The sequence below is a fragment of the Saxophila tyrrhenica genome, assembly GCF_035928015.1.
Source record: "Saxophila tyrrhenica strain CCFEE 5935 chromosome Unknown scaffold_46, whole genome shotgun sequence".
Taxonomy (NCBI): domain Eukaryota; kingdom Fungi; phylum Ascomycota; class Dothideomycetes; order Mycosphaerellales; family Extremaceae; genus Saxophila; species Saxophila tyrrhenica.
The window spans coordinates 3,136-5,850 of NW_027041778.1; the positions used below are offsets into that span (position 1 = coordinate 3,136).

Sequence of the window (2,715 nt, forward strand, 5' to 3'; positions counted from 1 at the left end):
ATTATTAATTATATATCTATAAATGTTACTTATGTCTTTATTATTAATACCTATACTAGGTATATTCACTATTACTTTGATCCCTAATAACACCAATTCTGCTATAAACATCAGATATAGCAAAGTTGTTGCACTGATAGCATCAATAGTTAATCTTTTTATTTCTTTTATAATATTTATATTATTTAACTTCAGCAGCAATCAATTCCAATTTGTACAAGAATATCATAGAATAAGCAACTTTGATTTTTATTTAGGGGTGGATGGTATTTCTATCTATTTTGTTCTTTTAACTACTATTATAATGCCTATTTCATTATTATCAAATTGAAGTTCTATATCAGAAAATATCAAGTCATATCTTGTCATAATACTATTATTGGAAACATTATTACTAGCAGTATTTCTTGTTCTGGATATATTGTTATTTTATATTTTCTTTGAAAGTATTCTTCCTCCTCTATTTTTACTTATTGGTATATTTGGTTCAAGTAATAGAGTAAGAGCCAGCTTCTACTTGTTTTTATACACATTATTAGGATCTTTATTCCTTTTATTGTCAATATTAACTATGTCTTCCATAATGGGTACTACTGATTTTGATGCTTTGTACAAAACAAACTTCAGTTTTTATACTCAAATATTTTTATTTTGTGGTATTTTTATAGCTTTTGCTGTTAAAACTCCTACTATATTTTTGAATACTTGATTATTGAAAGCTCATGTAGAGTCGCCACTGGGGGGTAGTATAATACTAGCAGGTATAGTATTGAAACTAAGTTTATATGGTATATTAAGACTAATCTTACCACTTATACCTAAGGCATCTCTTTATTTCACTCCCGTAGTATACATGATAGGTGTAATAACAATCATATATGCAAGTTTTAGTACCTTAAGAACAATAGACATTAAAGAACTTATTGCCTACAGTTCTGTGTCGCATGCAGCAGTTTACTTATTAGGTGTATTCAGTAATACTATACAAGGAATCGAAGGTGGAATATTATTAGGTTTAGCACATGGTTTTGTTTCATCAGGATTATTTATATGTGCTGGAGGGGTATTATATGATAGATCTTCTACTAGATTAATTACATTCTATAGAGGAGTGGCCCAAATTATGCCTGTGTTTTCTATATTATTTTTCATACTTTGTTTAGGTAATGCTGGTACACCATTATCTCTTAATTTCATTGGTGAATTCATGAGTTTATATGGTACTTTTGAAAGATTACCCTTATTAGGTATGTTTGCTAGTTCTTCTATTGTTTTTAGTGCAGCATACACTATATATATGTTCAATAGAATAGCCTTTGCAGGACCTTTTTCAAAGTTTTTCAAATTTAATATACCAGACCTAAGTAAACGAGAATTTGTTATATTATTAACATTAGTAGTATTTACTGTTGTATTTGGTGTTTACCCTGCGCCTTTATTAGACGGTTTACATTATTCTGTGTCATCTTTAATATACTACAATACAGTATTATAAGTTTTTATCTTTAGTTCTTATATTAACCTTTTTTTTTTATGAATAAAAAAACGGGTTAGAGCCGGGTTGGTTAGGCGCCTCATTTGGGTTGAGGAATAGTTATGTTCGAATCATAATAACCCGAAAAAAAAAAAATATATTAAATAAGGAAAAAGAAATTACCTTATTTAGCCCATTTAGCATAAAAGCAATGCATCCGTTTTGTAATCGGCAGAAGCAAGTGCGATACTTGCAATGGGCTCAAAGTAAAATTATTTATTATAAAAACAATGCGGATTGGTGTAATAGTGAACACAACAGGCTCATGACCTGTAGATAAAGGTGCAAATCCTTTGTCCGTACAAAATACTTAATTTATAAGGCTATAGCTTAATTGGTAGAGCAAGCTGCTCATGATAGCTCAGATGAGTGTTCGATTCACTCTAGCCTTACTGTTTTATCTTAAAAAAAATATATCTAAGTGTATCTTTATTGTTAATAGTATCATTAATTTTATTATTAGTTTCTAATGCAATAACTGTAAGACGTGATAAGTCCATATTATACTCAAGGATTGGTATGTATATCTTAGTTTTGTCTGCTGTTATAGGTCTAAATGGTCTAGATGTTAGGGCCTTAGAAAAAGGAATTGGTATCTATGGGGGTTTATTTAATGTAACTACTTTTAGTCAAACATTTAGTATTTTTATCTTTTTAATTAGTGCAGTTATTCTTATATTAACCGCCTTCTATCCAAGAAAAGTGTTTATTTCAGAATATCTATCCGTTAAAAAGTTAGTGTCATTTAAGTTTTTGTACAATAAAAATTTAATCTCAAATAAAACTGGAGAACAGTTCCGTATAATAGAGTATCCATTAATAATACTGTTTATAATAACAGGAGCAGTGTTTTTAGTAAGCACTGCTGATTTAGTATCTGTATTTCTTTCAATTGAGTTACAAAGTTATGGTTTGTACATAATTTCAACAATATATAGAGACTCTGAATCAGCAACTGCTAGTGGATTAACTTACTTTTTATTAGGGGGGTTATCCTCTTGTTTTATTTTGTTGGGATCCGCATTACTATATGCAAATACAGGTACAACTAATATGGACAATATATACATTATAGCTAATATTAGTGAACTATACTTTGATCAGATATCCCTATACCAATTATATTATTTAAATTTGGCTTTAATAATATTATCAGTAGGGTTTTTGTTTAAAGTTAGTGC

The 2,715-nt window shown here is 28.9% G+C and overlaps 2 non-coding genes across 2 annotated transcripts; both read left to right on the forward strand.

The window, feature by feature from the left end:
- The first annotated feature begins 1,765 nt into the window (after positions 1-1,765).
- On the forward strand, positions 1,766-1,837 carry LTR77_011276. The gene has a single exon. It is a non-coding gene; the product is annotated as a tRNA-Met (tRNA).
- Positions 1,838-1,853: 16 nt separating this feature from the next.
- On the forward strand, positions 1,854-1,926 carry LTR77_011277. Its single transcript has one exon. It is a non-coding gene; the product is annotated as a tRNA-Met (tRNA).
- The last annotated feature ends 789 nt before the right edge of the window (positions 1,927-2,715 follow it).